Source organism: Citrus sinensis, chromosome 5 (genome assembly GCF_022201045.2).
Source record: "Citrus sinensis cultivar Valencia sweet orange chromosome 5, DVS_A1.0, whole genome shotgun sequence".
Taxonomy (NCBI): Eukaryota; Viridiplantae; Streptophyta; class Magnoliopsida; order Sapindales; family Rutaceae; genus Citrus; species Citrus sinensis.
The window spans coordinates 22,024,818-22,044,650 of record NC_068560.1 but is presented as its reverse complement, the minus strand read 5'-3'; the positions used below and the strand labels follow the sequence as shown (position 1 = coordinate 22,044,650).

The following is a 19,833-nucleotide window of genomic DNA, read 5'->3' as shown; positions in this document are numbered from 1 at the left end:
TCAAGTTAAAATCTATAGACCTTCACCACCCCTCTATCTCAATAGGATCCCAGAAATACTAAATCTTAAAAAATAAATCTTTCAAATTGTGAAAGCATGCTTACGTTACCCCCGTATATCCACAATTTCAACTAGCTGAGTATGTTGTGTTTCATGGGATGCAAAATTCATTTTGTTTCTCATGAAAGGATTGACTTGTCCGGATGTATTAGGGTTAATAAACCAACTAATCCCATAATTTGTTGATGTAGGGTCCTAACAAATTATTGCAGTAGATTGTAGATCAGTGCACTATTCGAAAACGTATTTGATCCACACAGTGAAGTGGATATTGGACCAATTTGATGATAATGAATTTCTTTCAATCTCAATCTTTTTTCTTTTTAGCAACATGACTAGTCATTGCGCAAATTCAAACTCTGACAATAATTTCTCAATCGGTTTCTAAGATGATGACCATGCATGTATATGTATATGCGTGTGTATATGTGTGCGTGTGTAGAGAGAGAGAGAGAGATCACACGTGCGTGATTTCCTTTTGCCAATAGGATATGCAGAGAGCTTGATCTTACCCAATAGCGAAACAAACTTCCTAATAAGTGAAGGTTAGTATAAATACTTACACTTTCATGTTATTTTGTTCATCAGTAGCTTGATTATTTTATATGCGTCTTCGATTTTAATTTTCTTTCCCTATAATCGCTATTATCTTTGAACTGGTCATGATTTGCCTATAAGATTTCTCATGTTGTTTTGAGGTGCAATGGATTTTGAATTTAGTGACGAGCAGTGGAAGCCAGAAGGCAAATTATGAAAATGGATAAAGATCTATAATTAGCTGTTATGGGATGTCACATATCATATTGATGGTAACATTATATATATGTACATATAATTAATGGGGTTGGCTCACGAGCCCATTAATAATCATATATTAGCTTAAATACTTCAAACAATGTACCATGAAGCAATTTCACAAAGACTTGTTAGCTTATGTTGAGCTTTATTGAATCAGTAGTTCACAGTTCAATAAAATGCAGGTTTGCTATTTAACGTACATGGTTATGGTGTGTGCATTCTTCATAAGGCTAACTACTAATTTATCAATGAAACTTGAAAAATGTAACAGAGGGATGTCGATAACAGCCGCAAAACACTGAGATTGAAAATCAGGGCTACTAAATTCTATTAAAAGCTCTTAAAATAGACAGCGATCATCCTTAATCGCAAAGTTATGCACTAATAGAACTATTGACTACTTATCTTTAGCAGAAGGTATATTTTTAACTACAGCTTTCTGCTTTGTTCTAAGAACTAGGCAAAAGTGGTATATCTTCAATCCAATCAACATATATACCACGTATCTTCCTCTTCACTTCTGTCTATTTTGATTTGCACTTTATATCCTGCACTTGCTGCTTAGAAATAGTCTTAGTCTGGACATTGAAAGTAGAAAAAGTACTTGAAACAATCATTGGCACAGCCCGAGATTCCATTGAATCGTGGACTCCAAGCTTTCATAGTTCTATAAAGAAAATGACATAACTTCATACAACTGGCATTCTGCTTTTAACATTTGCACAACCTGAGCGAGTTAGCCAGCCCCTTGTCGCGTTCCCATTGAATAGACCTACTTTTGTTATCCACAGAAGATCCACCACTCAAAATGTTTATCACCAGGCTATTCTTAAACTGAGCCTAAACTGAGTAGAAACTTCCGCACATCTCTCAGCATTTACATGAAGAAATCGACAACTATCCTCATCTCTCAGCACATCTCTCAGCATTCTACAAAGTTGCATTTCACTAAGCAATCTATCCTCTCCATTCCTAGCAAAGTGACATTGATTCCCGTATTTGTAATCGCCTAACTTGGGTTTTGGGCATAGCGTGGTCTTAAAATTACCACCCAATACTTTGTTCAGTGCCATTGGCATCCACAAGCTCTAGCCCTGTTAGCTGAATCATATTCAATGGGACAGTGAGGCAGCATTTCACTAACATATTCAATTTGACTACTTATATTGACGCAAAAATAAACTAACATCATACTAACTGTTGTACCTTGCAAGCTATGTTGATATGATTTTTTTATTTGTATTATGAAAAATCTATTATATTTTTAATAATTTTGTCAAAATTATTATTTAAAATTTATATTTATTATATATTATTAACTCTTATTTCATAATTATAGTTTTTTTTTCTACAGCAGCTGTAGCTTAAAAACTGCAACACTTCAATCCTAAACAGGACCTATATTGACTCACAATAATCTAAAATTGTTCAGTTGTGAACTAATTACTATTGATAAATCTTTCTAATAACAATCTTTCTAGCCATATTCCTCATTGCTTAGACAAGGAAACTTTTTTGATTGAGAGGGGATTGAAACAAGGGAAAAAAAAATATGAGTTTTGACTTTTATCAGATAGTTGATTGATAATAAAAGGGAAAAATCATTTTTCATCCTTAGAGTTTAATGCAATAGCTCATTTTATCCCTACTTTTCAAACAATAGCCTAAAATATCTTTCCATTAACTCACCATTAGTGTAAAATCGTTAACCAGTAATTCATTGAGGGCAAAATAGGATTTTTCATTAAAGCGATACAAACTATATTAAAATAATTTTTTTACACAATTAAATAACACTACAAAGTATGTAAAATTTATTAACTTTTTTCTTAAATGAAATCAACGATGATATAGTTTGATATCGCCATTGAATAATTGTCATAAGGAACAAACTGTAATTAAAACAATATCTTTAAATCATTGGAAGAAAAACTCAAAAATGCCACCAATTTTTATGTGCTTGCATGTGCTGAATATCTTCTTTATCTTCAATTCAATTCAAGCCATTTTACAATGCAATTAGAGAGTATACTTATATGAATAAGAAAATTGTGATATTTTTGGTACTTAGATCTAGGGTTTATAGGGCTTTCATGTTGCCAAAATAGAAATAAGTGAAAAAAGAATTGCTTGAAATATAATTTTTTCATCTTTTTTGGCATTTCTTATTTAGTGGGATTAGATAAAATAATTTTTAGTTATATATCAATTTTTATTTATTTTTCTAATTTTCTCTTTGATAGAAAATCATTTTTTACCCTTAATGAATTACTAACAAACGCCATTCAACTAATAATGAGTTAACATAATGATATTTTGGGCTATTATTTAAAAAATAAAAATGAAATGAGCTATTCTATGAAACTTAGGTAAGAGAAAGTATAGAAATATAATTTTGTCCATTGGATAGTTAGAAAATACACCCAGGCCAGGCCCCAAGTCTTTCAATTTTCTTCCTTTTTACCATATTTATCGTTCTGTTATAAATTTCCACAATTCTACCTTTTTTGTAAACACGATTCATCACATTCCCCACGGATCATGCTTTCAAATTAATTCCTTTCAATATTTACCACTGTTTCAAGTTTCAAAATCATATGCTATTATTATATCGCAACAAGTCCGAAAATTCATAAACTTTAATATATAAATCAATTGATTCAGTTAATTATTTATTCATATTGCAAAGATCACTTCTATCAATCATAGTTTTCAGTGATGTTCACACAATCCTAACTATACTTAGCAACTGAGATTTAATCAACTATTTTAGAGATATTTACCTTGATGTTCGGGCCAGGTAGGTTGAGGAAATCATGCAATATCTTCCACATATTTTAGAAATCTTATTTGATTGATAGAGGATTGAAACAAGATAACAAGATTGAATTTTGAGTTTTATCATTTAGTTGGCGGTCAAGAAAATATGCAAATATAATTTTACCCTTTGAACTGTTAAAACCAATAGAGAGGTAACGATGTTTAAAAGATAAATTAAAGTTTTGATATTTTTAAGAAATGAATTAAAGATTGTTATGGAGTAAATTGATGATTACCCTTATAAAAAAAAGTAATCTAATAATTAATACACGCAGGCTAGGCCCGAAGTCTTTTAATTTTCTTCCTTTCTTTCCGTACTTGTCGTTGGGTTGTAAATTTCCACAATTCTACCTTTTTTGTGCACGTGAATCATGACATACCCCGTGAGTCATGATTTCAAGTTATAATTCCTTTCAATGTTTGCCACGGTTTCAAGTTTCAAAATCACATAGTTATACATCATAACAAGTCTGAAAATTCATAAATAATCAATAATATATAAATTTAATCATCAATTGAATCAGTCCATTATTTATTCATATTGCAAGCATCACCCCTATCATTCATATTTTTCACTTTTTAGTTATGTTCACAAAATCCTAACCATACTAAGCAATTGAGATTTGATCAAATACACTTTGATAACATATTTTAAAAAACATAAATTCTTCTATAAAAAGTCATTTTTGTGGGGGTTAATTTCCGTAGCTTTCTATTAGTTAATTTTTTCCACCTATTTTTAATGAAATTAGACATGTTTACCTTTATATGTGGGGCAAGTAATTTTAGTGAATCATGAATCACCTTCCACACATTTTAGAAATCTTATCTTTTTTTAATTTTATACTTTTTCTTTAATTTACATCTTAGTTCACATGACCAACAACAAGATCAAATAACGGTTAGTGTACGTCTAAACATATTGGGCAAATGCCTTCAACTCCCTACAGTTTGGCTCAAAATCTCACCAGATTCCTATAGTTTGTAAAATATCCCAGCACACCCTTCCTTCTAACTTTTTTGGTATCTTTTATAGTTTTATCTCTAATGAATTTGGATAATTCAAATAAATTACATTAATTCATATATATCATGCAAATACGGATCTTGTATTTTTTCCCCGAGAACCTGATTGAATGATTTTCAAATAATTTTATTTGGCTGATCATCTAAGTTTGAATCTTGGGCCGAGGAGGTAGGGGCTTAAAATTTGATTGTGCACTAACCATCTTTCTACCTTTTAAATAATGATTATTATTTACGCAAGGGATTTGTTATGGTTAATTATTTTTACAATAATTAAAAAAATTATTTTTCGCTATCATTCAAATTTACACAATAACTTGTATTCACGTAAAACACATTTTCTATAAGTGAAAATTTTGAATACCGATGGAAAATAATTTTTATTAGGAATATTAATGTTAATAATTGATTTTCTAAATTAAATTAGAAAAATTTGAAGCATTTCTTCATTTAATATAATTTATTGTTGATTAGCATATAAACATACAAAACATAATCAATCTAGTGTTGATTAGTATATATAAAAAAATTAATTTTCTATATGAGTGAAATTGGATAATGCATTCTGTTTCCGCATTCACTTGCATAATCAGCCTCTTGAAGGAGTAACGACGTCGTAAAACTCAAGAACAAGGATTTGTTATTTGAACTTTTAACTTCAATCCACTTCATTTCTTATAAATGGATCAAATTAACTTGAAAAGAATATGCCTCTCCGTGATCATGTCCGATTGAGCTATGACTACATTGTTTTCTCATGATTCAATTAAACTATAAATACATTATTTTCTTAATCTTGTAGTTCACTGTACAGATTGGAATTTGGTGAGGTAGCTAGCCTAGTTCTAAAATCTAAAAGCTAGTTTACCCCTCTAAAATGTGAATTTGTATGTTTGCTTTCTTGATCATTTAGTCTGAAAAACTAAACCTGATATTGGTATGGCAGATTAATTGATTTATGAAAAATCATTGAAAATGTGAGGTGCTCGGAAATACTGCTACAATTTTCATAACGAAATTTTATTTCTTAAGCAAACATAATTGATACTTGAGAATTTTAACGAAGAAAAAAGTAATGAAAGTAACATTTTTTTTGTAATTACATGAAATTATTACTCAAATTACAACTCATATTACATGATAATATAACTGATATTTACAAATCATACTATTATTAGGATCAAATTACATCAATACTTATGGAGCTCTACCCAGATTTTAACCCTCACTAATATTCGAGGGATGTTTACTCCACTCACACTTGGGTAAGAGAAAAGAGTACATTTACTTAATTATACAATATAATTAAGGAAGGAAACATGAGACTATAACTGATATTTACAAATCAGACTATTATTAGGACCAACTTACATCAATACTTATTGAGCTCTGCCCAAGTTTTAACCCTCGCTAATATTCGAAGGATGTCTACTCCACTCACACTTGGGTAAGAGAGAATATTATCTTTATTCAATTATACAATGTAATTAAAGAATGAAATACCCCCACACTGCGCTTGTGGGTTCAAACTATTGCCCTCCAAGTTGGAGGGTAGCAGCCCTAACCACTCAACCTTCTAATGAAACTAACATGTTAATTTCAATGATTAAATCTCCTGAGAATAATGTTATGTACAACAAAATAGTAACGAAAAGTCATCCATATTTCAATAAAGATAAAACCACCAGTGTCGCCAACGAGGGTTCACATATACAACACCGACGATTCCCAATATCACAATTATATAGAATGTTGTAAAAGTGATATAAAAGCTCTCCATGTCAATTAAATTATCATCTTGTCCGCTGCTAGTTGTGAAGCTTAGAGATGGCAAACTCAACATAGTGAACCGACAGTGTTTTGGGCTTGTTGTTGCATTTAAATGTCACGAGACAAGCACGTGTTTTCACTTATAATTCATAAGCTTCAAAACGGCATTTGGTTGAAGTCGTTTTGGCTATCATTTAAGCAACACGCGTGACGAACATGTGAGCAGTTCTTTAACCAAGTTCGTTAAAGCCGTTATGCACGTGTCGTTAGTCTGCTCAATCTGGGTTTGCTAGTTTGTCACTGACGCAGTTATGAAGCTGGCTAACGAAGCAGATTGGGGTCATCACTGTTAACAAACTAGACAGAGATTGAAGAGAGAGAGGGTCATAGCTTATTCTCTGAAATCTCTTTTGTTATCTTTGTAAAAAGATTCTTCTTTGATCATTAATATAATCTCACTGGAAAGCTTCTCCCTTGGTGTTCGTTGTGTCATTCTTGGGTTCTTTGGCTGTGTTTGTTCCAATTATAGGTTTATATTCATTAAACTTGTTTCTTGATTCTGATTAATTATTCTTGCTAAAGATTTGATTGTTTCTGGATTCAATCATAAGTTGTGCGTATCGTATTGATCTGTTCAAGATCAAGGGCAGTGTTTGATCTCGCTAGGTTAATAAGAAGGTCAACTCACTACACTAGTTGAAGCTTCCGCCATAGTTCCAAACGGTCCATTTTCATTGCAGCTCTTACATTGTGCTGTTTTATTGTGAAATTTCAAAAAAGAGATGGAGAAATAGTTTTTTTCTTAAGTTGTCGCCAATGTATTGATAAGGTTAGGAGTCAGTATACATTCAGCTGTTGTATGCTTAAATCAGGCTATGTGGCAATGTGGATCAATATGAATGGTTGTGTGTGGCTTTATTAAGACAATCAAATGGCTATATTTACGGCAAGATATCTAAAGATTTTTTTTCTTATGAATAGAATGTTTGATGGTAAATGGAAGTAAACAGGGAATCAAGGTTTGCATCATTTTCACTTCTTAGAGCACCAGGCTACAGTAAACATTTGCAAGTTTAAGGCTGCAATCAATGAGCAGATCAACTGGCTTCAGTCTATTGTATGTTGCTGTCTCTTAGAAATTCTTTTTTCTATATCATTTTATTTTCTTTTTGTCTTTATATCAGTTGAGATATTACTTGTCTTTCTGGGTTTGTGTTATAGTGTGGAATTCAACGTGCTCTATGTACCACACCATGTATGCATATAAAGCCTAGTATAATGTTGCTCTCAAGAGCCCTGCCTAGTAATTACTTATGAGTCATATTTTTCCTAATTTTGTCACTACTTTTACTTATGTATCAAGCGATACATAATGTCGTAATCAGAATTTTCACGGGGTAATTGGGTAATATTGCCCCCTTCAGAGTTTAAAAAGCTAGAGAATGGAGACTTTTCGTATTTTATGGTACCATAGTATGCCCCGTCTGCCTTTCTTAATGAGAAAGTACCAGATTCTCCTTCAATTTAATTTTTTTTTGTTCCAGGCCAAAATCAGAAAATTTTCTTCTCACAAGCCATACTCTGTTCTTAATGAACATTAAGTGGCAGTTCAAAACATGGATCCTCATAGTCAATTGTGTCGATGGTACGTGGGTGTGTCTGACATTTTTATTAGTAATTTTAATAGTCCCTTGAGAAATTCTTCTATTAACAAAAATAATTTGTCCAAAAATAATCTTTCTACTCACAGGCCATGATCTGTTCTTGATGAAGATAAGTTGGTTGTTCAAAATGTGGATCCTCAAATCAAAATGGCAAAATTTTTTCATGAGTGATTCTTTAATTAAACAGGTGATCTTAGATTCCATTTCTTGTGTCTGTAACATGTGGGTGTGACTGACATTTAAGGAACAATTACAGCAGTACCCCGAGAGAATACAAAATATATTCAACCACTAAATTAAAAGTCAATTTACTTATTTATTTTTTTATTTTATTCCATCTTATTCAAATTTTATAAAACTAGTGGGTGTGTTGTAACTAATCTTTTTTGTCCCCTCGAAATAACTGATAATACTTTAATCACCGAATGTTTAACAGACTCGTAACGTAATTACCACGTCAAACAAACACGTAGTCTCAGCAGTGAACTACAACCGCATACCCGATACATATATAGAACAGTATGAAGCGGTGGAGTTAAAGCAAAGCGTTTAAGAAGTGATTTAAGCTGATGCAAGCGTAAAGTATAAGAAGAATAAAACAACATCCTTTTACCGTAGCCAACAAAAAATTGGAGCTTTCTAGTAAGTTATTCAATTCAAAAGGTTCTGAGCTGTGCCATTTGGCTTTCGAATTTGGTCAACAAAAGTCTAGCATGCTCTGTTCAAACTTATAATTTTCAAGAAGCTGTCAGCCACACCGCTCACTTCCGCTCACAAGACCGCCACTAAGAAGCTTATAGTACAGGTAAGTAATCAAAGTTGGGAAAATCTTGAGTTAGCATTCATTTCTATCAAGATAAAACAAACACTATAAATAAATTAGAAATTCATTTACTAGGCTTCAAATTTTAATACACGCAGAAGCTCTGCATTGCCGACCCCAGCCTGGAACTTATCTTTGGTCAACCAAGCTCTGCGTTTGTCCCAGTGAATGATCTAAGTACTCTACCTAAAAATTGTTAAAGACAATAACCAAAATCAAGCACATTGCTGAATTATGCATAGCAAATTTACTGCCAAACACTAACAACATCCTATTACCAGCATTCCCAAACTGACCCTTAAACACATTCATCAAAAACACAAAACAAGACCGCCACTAAGAAGCTAATAGTACAGGTAAGTAATTAAAGTTGAGAAAATGTATGAATACCTTGAAGATAGAAGCCCAATAGTAATCATATCGACGGCGAAATTTACTTGCTTCAAATGGATAAAACACACGCTTCGCCTTATAATTCAACACCCCAAGTTCACAAACCTTTGATGACCTTATATCAACACCTGCAAAATCATTCAAAAAAAATTCAAAAATTAATAAAATTTTTGAGCTTCATAAATGGAAAAAAATTGAAAATTTTAAAAAAGCTTACTGCTGGCACTATCTTGCACTGGGAAGGGACAAAAATGGAACTCGAAACTGATGATTCGCCGAATAAAACAGTAACGATCTCGATCAAAAATGCCAACGAAAAGAAAGTTAAAATTGGGAAAATGAGGGTTAAGATCAAGCGCATGGGTGTGAAGTTAAAACCCTTCTAAGGCCTTTCATCGTAAGGCGGCATTTCAACGGAATCATCCATGGTGGGGTGTTATCGTAAATTTAAGGGAATTTAGGGGTTGTCTTGATATTTTGTGACACCGGAATCATTATCTGGTGATCAGATATATTTTCCTTTAAGAAGGAACAAAAGAGAACAAGAGCTTATTTATTTATTTGGCGGGGGTGGTCAAAAGCTTTTAATGGTCAAATGAAAGAAAATGAGAGTCAGTGGGTCCGGGTCGGTCTTGTAACGGTTTGATCATTTGCTTTATGTGCAATCCGACGGCCCGGTTTACAAGTGCACGGAAAAATGTTAAATTAATATATAAAAATAAAATAAAATCTTCTTGAAGGCAATGGCCAATGGAAAAATTCTTTGAAGAGCATACTCTGTTTGACTTAGTTTGGTTTGCAATATAAAGAATTAAAAATTAAGTTTCAAAATATAGAATAGACCAGAAAATATTGATTTTTTTTTATTAAGGCGTAAGAAGTGAAAATAATTTAATAATTATTAAAATAGGTTTACCGAAAACTCAAAAATATAATTAAACTATCAAGAAGAAATTCATAGCTCAAAAGTTGTGCCATTAATTAGCACTAGTGCAAATTCTTGGTAACTTGTATTTACATATTATACTCACTAGTTATGTTACTTCCAATATACAAAAGAGAATCTCTTTTATTGTACATTTGCATCCACATGAACTCATTTTTTAATTAGAGTGGGACTATTAGCACCCTGTAATTTTCTGTTCAAACCCCTTTTCTATCAAAATCTATTTTAATTCCTAAAATATCCTTTTTCTTTTTTCAGCTTTTTTTTATTCAAAAAGAAAAACAATTCAGTTTCTTCCAAATAACTCCAATTACAAATATTGTTTTTATAAATTTTTGAATTATTAAATCATACATATTTTACTCAAAAAAATCAAATACATGTATGAATTAAGTAGAATTAAAGTGGACTCAAATAGCTATTATTTATTTTTTAAAAATAAAAATAAGTTCAGAAAGTTTTGTAAATGAAAAATAAGTCTACAAAACTTATTATTAGAAAGTTTTGTAAATTAAAGTGGACTCAAATAACTATTATTTATTTTTTTAAATTAAAAATAAGTTTTGTAAATCTCTCAAGAAAAAGTTGTTTGTGAGGAAACAAAAATTGTAAAAGACTTTGGTGTAGTTGCACGGGTGTAAAGAGTTGAAAAGAGAAATATAATGATATAATTAGATTTATTTTGTCCTTTAATGTAATTACAATAGGAGAGGAATTTTATAAAGATTATAGAGGGGTGCCAATAGTTCAACTCTTCTAATTAATGCATGAGTTTATATATAGAACTGGCTTTTCTTTTCTAAGTTAATGCAAAATACAATTAAATTTTATTTTAAGCACAAAAACATGGAAGAAATAAAGAAACTTTTTAAAATTCGGAAACTCTTTCTATATGTATGCGCTGGAGCGTAGTGCTCTCACGTTTTTTACCACCTCCCCTAAAAGGTGCAATTTATGATGTAACGTATTGCTTCCCTGGAAGCATATGACAAACCAATAACAAAAACAAAAATATAATAAATATTAAAAAAAATCTCTCTAAGGCTGGTATGCAGCTAGCATATCATATTTGCTATATGCCACTTCTCTCTTCTTCTCTTCCCTTTCCTCCCTCCTTCTCTTCTGTGTTCTAAGTATGAATTCAACAACAGCGACGACGACAAGCGTTTCTATCGATCAAACATTAAACAAAAATCAACATGTTGGTGACTGTATAAATATTACATCATCGTCGTCTACTAATTCTTCAAAAATTTTAATTTTGAGCTATCATTGCAACAAGTCTCTAATGACGATGAGGTAACGTCACTTTCTTTCTTTTTTTTCAAAATTATAAATTTACCATTTTTTTTAACAAGTTCTTCAAACATTAGTTAATGAAAAAAAGTTCCTGCAAAAAGTTCTATAATTGTCGTATAGAATAGATATAAAAAACTACTATGCTTATTGATGCCTGCATATTGTTGTCTCAACAGTGTTTTAACTTGAACTTGATTGGATGCTAAGGAACTAAGCGGAAAAATTAAAGAAAGATATGAAAGAATTTGCTTCTAATTAGTTTGAACAGTTAAATTGTATTCTCATCACTCATGGGCTGCGTGCTTCTATCTATAGGCCATTCCCTGAGCCTTTTTTTCTTATATTTACTAAAATATCCTTATGTAAATTTTGGCTCATTACACACACTCAAAACCTTCATGTACCAGCCACTCGGACTTTGGCCGAGTGGTCAGCGCTGCTGCACTCCAAGTTGGAGGGCAACAGTTTGAACCTCTACAAGTGTAATGTGGGGGTATTTCATTCCTTAATTATAATTGAGTGAAGGTAGTCTTCTCCCTTACCCAAAAATGAGGAGTAGATATCTCTCGAATATTAGTGAGGGTTAAAAATCTAATATCATGTAAAAATTCGAGGGATAAAAATCTAATATCATGTAAAAAAAAAAAACTTTATGTACCAAACATTTTGTTTGATTCAAGATATTGATTTTATCCGATCCAACCCACATGAAAGGTGAATTTTCATGGGCTTTGCTTTGTTCTTCTTGTCTTATATCGGTTAAAACCACGCCAAATTTTATCTTTTCATATTTGTTACACGTGTTGGCCAATCCACAAATAAGAAATTATATATATATATATATTCTTTTCCCCCATTTGTCGGTCCAATAGAGAATATTGTCCCCTTGCTGAATCTTGTCCCTTTCATCAGAATATATATTCTCTACTTCTCTTTTCATTTGTCAATTTGTCACGATCCAACCTTCAAAGCAATCAACTTTCATATTTGTTTTAAATTTAGAAATTAATCAAAAATGTTAAATAGTAATTAACACTTCATTATTATTTGAAAGATTATTATCAAATTAGTCTTTATTATTTGTGTAAATAATATTACGAACTATAAGTTTACCATTTCTTCTAAATAAGTTATATTGTCATTTTAAATAATTACTTTTAGACCAAACAAAAGAGTCAAAATTACTATACATAAAATTGACTGTCATCAAATTTATTGTCAGAATTTGAAGTATTAGTTTTGAAATATAAGTTGAGGTAATTTTGCCTCATTGCCATTTGATGGAAAAAAATTGAAAGTCTCCTGACGAATTTATGATAGCTATAATTTATTTTAATAATTTACTCAACTCTAAGGTAAAAGCCTAACTTGAGTGATAAGAGGGGAATCTTCCTAGAGCCAAGTATATTATCTAAATTCTGAAGAACTTATTTCTTATGCCCCTATTACTACTATTTGACAAAGCTTTTTCAATACACTATTAAGTCTACATTGCTAAATGGAGTAAATAATCTCATGACCTAATATTATTTCAATTTGGAAACTAACAGGATACCGTTGATAATTAGTCAAAAATCAGGGAACCAAATGATATTAAATGAACAAAAGAAGAAGCCCAAAACCAAACACGTGTTTATTTATTTTTACGATTTCGTTAGTTTTGAAAAACAAAAAATTCCATTCAAAAGTGTTCCGAAAATTAAAAGCAAAAATATTATGTTATGCTACTCCAAATCTGCCGGTCAGTTGAAAAGAAACTCAGTGAGCTCTGATTGATTTAGGCTCTCTCTAACATGACGGAGCTTCTCTAGTATCTGCCTCTCTGCTCTGCATGCACTTATTTGATGGGTCGTTTTATCCCTCTTCATCTTTTATTTTATTTTCTTTTCAGATCTCTTTACATCGATTCTATTGATTCCGTTAATGTTGTTCAATCTTGCAATCTGATGGCTTTACGACCAGACCCTTTTGTTTTCTTAAGCGCCTGTTTAATGTTGAACTTAAATTCATGTGTTCTGTGAAATCCATTTCTGTTTTTTTGAATTTTTTTAATAAGTAAATGCTCATTTTGTTTCATAATTTAGATGCCGATACCCTTTTGATAGTTATGCTTAAACTTGATGCAGAAATTGAGGAACACTGTGAATAGGCAACTTTCAGTAGAAATGGGGCAGTCTGATGCTGTTGAATATGTTAATATCAATGACCAACCATCTTCTCCTAGAGTCCATGGCGCTAAAAAAGTATCAATCTTGCCACTTATTTTCCTTATATTCTATGAGGTTTCTGGGGGGCCGTTTGGTGTTGAGGATAGTGTAAAGGCAGCTGGTCCTCTTTTAGCACTTCTTGGTTTCTTGGTGTTTCCGATTATATGGAGTGTCCCTGAAGCTTTAATTACTGCCGAGATGGGTACCGTGTTTCCTGAAAATTGTGGTTATGTGGTTTGGGTTTCATCTGCCTTAGGCCCATATTGGGGTTTTCAGCAAGTTTGGATGAAATGGCTAAGTGGGGTTATTGATAATGCTTTATACCCAGTTCTGTTTCTTGACTACTTGAAGTCTGGTATCCCTGCTTTGGGCGATGGGTTACCTAGAGCCTTTGCGGCGTTAGCTTTGACTTTTGTTCTCACTTTCATGAACTATAGGGGTCTAACCATTGTGGGATGGGCTGCTGTTCTTTTAGAGATTTTCTCATTCCTTCCTTTTGTGGTTATGGGACTTGTGTCCCTTCCCAAGTTAGAGCCTTCAAGATGGCTTGTAGTAAATTTAGGTGAAGTGGACTGGAATTTGTATTTGAACACCCTGTTTTGGAATCTCCAACTACTGGGACTCAATAACTAAACTAGCTGGAGAGGTGGATAACCCAAAGAAGACTCTTCCAAAGGCTTTGTTTTATGCTTTGATCTTGGTCGTTTTTGGATATTTCTTTCCCCTTCTAGTTGGAACTGGAGCTATTCCATTAGATCGCGACTTGTGGACCGATGGTTACTTTTCAGATATCGCTAAAGTGCTTGGAGGAGTTTGGTTGAGATGGTGCATCCAGGGGGCTGCAGCAATGTCCAATATGGGCATGTTTGTGGCTGAGATGAGCAGCGACTCTTTCCAACTTTTGGGGATGGCTGAGCGTGGAACGCTACCTGAGTTTTTTGCTAAGAGGTCTTGTTATGGGACTCCTTTGATTGGAATCATATTCTCAGCATCCGGTGTGGTTTTGCTATCATGGCTGAGCTTTTGAGATATTGTAGCTGCAGAGAACTTCCTGTACTGTTTTGGAATGATTATGGAGTTCATAGCATTTGTATGGTTAAGGATGCAATATCCTGCTGCATCTCGTCCCTACAAGATACCCACTGTCACTGTTGGAGCCATTATCATGTGTATTCCTCCAACCATATTGATTTGTGTTGTGTTGTGTTGTGTTGGCTCTTTCTTCTTTAAAAGTTGCAGTTTTAATCGTTGGTGCTGTGGTGATTGGTCTCGTAAGGCAGCCTTGTCTCAAGTATGCTGAGAAGAAGAGATTGATGAAGTTCTCCACTAGTGCTGAGCTTTCAGATCTTCATGGCCCTGAGCAGGAGAGTGTTGATTCATTACCAGAGTAACCAATCTTGGCTACAATGGGAGAGGTCAAGATCCAACTACAAGGGTTCTAAGCAGTCACTATTTAAACCTTGCGTCAGGATGTCAACTGCAGATAATTAAGTAGGTGCAACAAGTAAACCCATGATCTCTTATTTATAATTGTGGATGCTAGTAATAAGTGGCCAAAAGTTGCTTATCATTTGTTGTTTTGGAGTGATTATAGATAATAGTGTTAATTTAACATGTAGAAATATGCAAACATTAGTAGCTTAAAGTACCATATAAGTTAGATCTCAGTAGATTGTAGCACTATCTCATGGTGTGCAACTATGTATTTCAAGTTGGGGAGTTGTGGATCTAGCAATTGTTGCCACATGCAGATTCCTGTTAGAACCAGCAGCGTAAAGATATTCTACAGTGGTTCTAATATTCTTTTATCTAAAGATAGTTCATCCAGACAATGATTCATACTTGATAAGTCAATATATCTGCTGCAACAAACTCTCATATATAAAATCCTTTTGGAGTCTGGAGCATTTATCATAAGGTTAGAACATAGCTTTCACATTGTGCTGGTTATTGTGAAATTTCAAAAAAGAGATGGAGAAATAGTTTTCTTCCTAAGTTTTTGCCAAATGTGTTGATAAGGTTAGGAGTTGGTATACATACAGCTGTTGTATGCATAAAGCATGCTGTGTGATAGTAGATCAATATGAATGGTTATTTGTGACTTTATTATGACAGTCAAACGGCTATATTTATAGCAAGATATCTAAACAATTTTTTGTATTACTAGAATGTTTGACAGTAAATGGAAGTCAAAAGGGAATCAGGGCTTGCATCATTTTCACTTCTTAGAGCACTAGCGTACAGTAACTATTTGCAAGTTTAAGGCTGCAATCAATGAGCAGATCAAGTGGCTTCAGTCTATCGTATGTTGCTGTCTCTTTGAAATTCTTTGTTCTATATCATTTTATCTTCTTTTTGTCTTTATATCAGTTGAGTTATTACTTGTCTTTCTGGATTTGTGTTATAGTGGGGAATTCAACGTGCTCTATGTACCGCACCATGTATGCATATAATGCTTAGGACAATTTTGCTCTCAGCAACCTTGCCTAGCAATTACTTTGTCACTACTTTGATTGCATCAAGCGATGAATAATGTCGTAATCAGAATTTTCAAGGGGGAATTTGGCAATATTGGCCCCTTCAGAGTTTGAAAAACCAAAGAACGGAGGCTCCTTATATTGTATGGTACCATGGTATGCTCCGTATGCCTTTCTTCATGAGAAAGTGGCAGATTCTCATCCAATTTAATTTTTTTTTATTTCGGGCCAAAATAAGAAAATTTTATACTCACAAGCCATACTCTATTCTTGATGAACATTAGGCGGCAGTTCAAAGCATGGATCCTCAAAATCAATTGTGTCGATGATATTTGGGTGTGTTCGATATTTTTATTAATAATTTAGTAGTCCCTAAAGAAATTCTTCTATCAACAAAAATAATTTGTCCAAAAATAATTTTTCTACTCAACGGCCATCAGTGATTCTTGATGAACATTAGCTTGTAGTTCAAAATATGGATCCTCAAATCAAAATGGTAAAATTTTTTCATGAGTGATTTTTTAACTAAATAGGTGATATTAGATTTCATTTCTTGTGTCGATAGTATGTGGTGTAATTGATATATAGGGAACAATTGTGGCAATTGTAGCAGTGCCCGAAGAGAACACAAAATATAGTCAACCATAAAAAATAAAAGTCAATTTTGTATTTATTTTTTTATTTTATTCTATATTACTTGAATTTTATAAAATTAGTAGGTTTGTTGTAACCAATCTTATTTATCCCTTTGAAATAACTAATAGGGTCCAGCTATGTTGCAACAGTAGTTCGGTACCACTGTTGTTTTCAACCATTGGATCTTGTTAATGCAACTGTACAACTATAGATCTAATGACTGAAAACAACAGTGCTATTGTACCACTGTTGCAACATAGTTTTGGCCTAACTAATAATACTCTGTCACCGAATAGAACAGTACAAACAAACACGTAGCGTCAGCCGTGAATTACAACCGCACAACCGCTACATACATAAAACAGTACAAAGCGGTGCAGTTAAAGCAAGCGTTTAAGTAGTGATTTAAACTGATGCTTTCTTGCAAGTTTTTCTATTCAAAAGCTTCTGGACCGTCCCATTGGGCTTTTGAATTTGGTCAACAAAAGTCCAACATGCTCTGTTCAAACTTATAATTCTCCACTTTTACCTTACCCGACAATACAATCCAAGTACCTGGCAGCCACACCGCATACTTCCACTATCATCTTCTCCTTTCAAACTTATGATTTTCTTTTTTTTATTTTCTGGAAAGAGCCGGCTTTCCTTGATTTTCGCTTTTTGTCAAAAATTATTCACGCCTTTTCATTTTTCTCGATCACACTTTTTTTTTTCCACTTCCATGAGCTGAGCCGTCGTCGCTTTTTGAAAGAAACAGTATGGAAGCTATCAAGAAACAGGCAATCAAGCTCCGAGAACAAGTCGCCAAGCAGCAGCAAGTCTGTTTCTTTTCTTTTTTCAAAAATTATATTTAGACTTTTAATTAGTGAAATTTCTTGATTTTATTTATTTTTCATTCGTTTTTTATAGTTCTTGTGTACAATATTTTTGTATTCAAATAGTGTAGCCAGAAAGTTGGCTGAAGATTGTTGCAAGTATGGAGCAGAGAATCAAAGTGACAATTCTTGCGTTGCAAGAGCTGCTCTTCAATTTGGCACTTCACATGATTTGATGGAAAATGAGAGGGAAACTTTGCTCGGGATTCTTCGTGATCAGGTTAGTTCATCCCTAACTAGAAAATAATTCAAATATAGAAAATTATATGTAAAATTATTATCGAAACTATTATCTTCTCATAAGGAAACTTAGTTCTATGATATTGAATAAAACAATCCATTTTAAAGTTACAACTCTGAAATATTTAATGTTTTATATTAAAATCATTGCTAGTGACATCCATGACTTAATAATTTTATTGGTTCAAATGTTGAAGAGACCTTGTGACTTCTTACATCACTAGCAAAGACTAGCGTGTGACAAGTTATTGGCCATGAGTTCTCTCAATTGACTCCAAGCATTTTCGATAAAGACACTTGCATCTATAGTAAAATCAAATCCATGAGACTGAAGGATGCATGTGGATGTCTTACAGGCCTAATTTAGATATTTGCATAGGTTTATTTCTATTTTAACCTTAAATACAGAAGAGAAGAACACTAACCTAATACCAATCATCCTAAGACCCAAAATTGCATAAATTATCCTTATATATATTCTTAAAGTAGGCCCAAATTCCATGATTATGTTGGAGGAACTTTTTAATTGAGGTTTCGCTCTTTCTTTTCATTTTTCTAACTATGTTACAGGTTTTTGGACATGTAGGTATCTGAGCCACTACGGGCGTTAATCAACGGAGCACCTTTGGAAGATACTCGACACCTGACTCATCGTTATGACAAACTTCGACATGAAGTTGAAGCCCAGGTAAGCTTTGAGGTAACATATGCATGTATAAGGCAAGATGAGAATTATATTAGATTTATATTGAATATTTTCACCAGGCAGCTGAAGTATTTAGGCACCGATCAAAGATTAGGGAATCTGATATATCAGCAGAGAGTGCTGTGAAGCTTCGAAATGCAGAAGCAAGATTGACCGAGCTTAAATCTACAATAATGGCTCTTGGTAGAGAAGCGACAGCTGCCATGCTGTCAGTTGAATCACAGCAGCAACAGATGACATATCAAAGAGTTTATGCTATGGTATATATGTTAATACTTTCTTGTGTGTGCCTATGCATGTGTTGACATTCTGCCTCTTGTCTTCATGTTATTGTCAACTTTTATTACTATCATACTGATTTCTGTTGTCTTGTAATAACATGATGCATGTCCAGCAAAATTCAAGTCACATGTTATTTTTTATTTAAGCCAAAGTAGCATTTGTCCTTTTTCCGGCCACTTCATGATTGCATGTTGGTCCAAGTGTCATTTGTTTGAGCTGCTACTTTGGCTTAATTAAAAGACTACACGTGGTTTGTCTTTCGTTGGATGCATCATATTTTAACACTCTTGTGCATATTCCAAGCAAGTCTCGTAGAAGCTAAAATCTTCATGCCCAAAGTTGATCGACGTAGCTTTTAAATAAATTAAAATATGCAAATGCTAGAATATAGGAAATATTCACATTGTAATTAGAAACTTTTTAATATGTCCTCTATTTTAATGCTTGCATAATTTATTGAATAATTTTTCAATGCTTTTAACATTTCAATAGCAGAAACTGACATGTCTATAGGAAACAATTCACAAATTAAACTTAATTTTTGATGCAAGATGGCCTGTTATTATTCTATTATGATTTTATTTGAATTTTAATAGCTGATTTAGCTGTTGCTTGGAAGTCAAACAGTTGCTCGCTTAGTTTTACTGCAACCCAAATAAATCAGGGGAGTGATTAAATCTCATCCTGCAAATGTAATATGTTTACATCCCTTGATCAATACAAGGACAAGCACTTTGGTTTGAGAGGCTTTCTTCTGCTTCTAAAAGCCTATCTTTCCAACAATGTTGAATTAAGTCAACACTTGTTCGAA

At 32.9% G+C, this 19,833-nt stretch overlaps 1 protein-coding gene and 1 pseudogene across 1 annotated transcript in view; both read left to right on the top strand.

The window, feature by feature from the left end:
* LOC102628997 (SH3 domain-containing protein 1-like) overlaps window positions 1–19,833 on the top strand; it is a 164,098-nt gene that overhangs the window by 141,635 nt on the left and 2,630 nt on the right. The gene's annotated exons all lie outside the window — the stretch shown is intronic.
* On the top strand, window positions 13,261–17,545 carry LOC102613947 (probable polyamine transporter At1g31830; annotated as a pseudogene).